The sequence below is a fragment of the Empidonax traillii genome, unplaced genomic scaffold (genome assembly GCF_003031625.1).
Source record: "Empidonax traillii isolate 1590-97213 ecotype Southwest subspecies unplaced genomic scaffold, ASM303162v1 scaffold1550:size108913, whole genome shotgun sequence".
Taxonomy (NCBI): Eukaryota; Metazoa; Chordata; class Aves; order Passeriformes; family Tyrannidae; genus Empidonax; species Empidonax traillii.
In genome coordinates, this window is record NW_020956743.1 from 84,914 (window position 1) to 85,794 (window position 881).

Here is an 881-nt window from a genome sequence, read left to right on the forward strand (position 1 = left end):
CTTTGGACCTCCCGAGTTAGCCAGCAGGGCAGTAAGTATCAGGTAGCATAGATGAAACCCCGAGCTGGGTGTTTTTGTGTGGTGCTGTTGTCTGATCTTTGACCCTCTCTGCAAACAGAGGCATTTTGTGGTGGTTAAAGGAACATCGGTGTCAGCTACAATTTTCCGGTCAGGAAAATGACTGCTGTTATTGCAGCAAAATGTCAAGCTGTGGCATACACCTGAAATGTTTGCAAAACACTTCAGTGAAGATTTTGCCCTTTAGCAGAGCTGAGAAAAATTCCCCGTGAGCTTTCTGTGTCTCGAGCTGGTTGTAAAGCAATTGCCCTCATATGCCTCTGGCCCGTTGTTGGGTTTTGGCTTAGCCTGATCCTTTAAATAGGAGCAGGAACCTGTCCAGAGATGGTGGCAGGGCTGGGAAGGACTGGATTTGGTGGGTGATGGGCTTCAGGTGGCCTTCCTGGTTTGAACACTCTTAAATGTGTTGCCTGGGTCATGGTAAACTCGTCAGTTTTACTGGTGAGACTTGTTAAGGGTTTGGTATTTCTGCTCTTTGCGCCTCCTGCGGTATCCAGAGGGTTTGGAGAGGAGCATCCCTACAGAGAAGAGCCTGCAGCCTGGAAATGTGACTTCATCTCTCCTTTGTCCTTGGTTTGTCCATGTCCAAAGTCTTCTCCAGTTGACTGAAACCTGCAAGTCATGGGAATGGGTTGGACATGTCAAAGTCTGGACTATATGACAACATACAAGCAATGTAGTCTATAAACCCTTACTATGGGCAATATAAGCCCTTAATTGCAGGTTAGGACTCCAAACTCATGACAATGATGCAGGATGACCCACCGTGCCACTGTCCTCCATGACTTTTAACCAAATCCCAT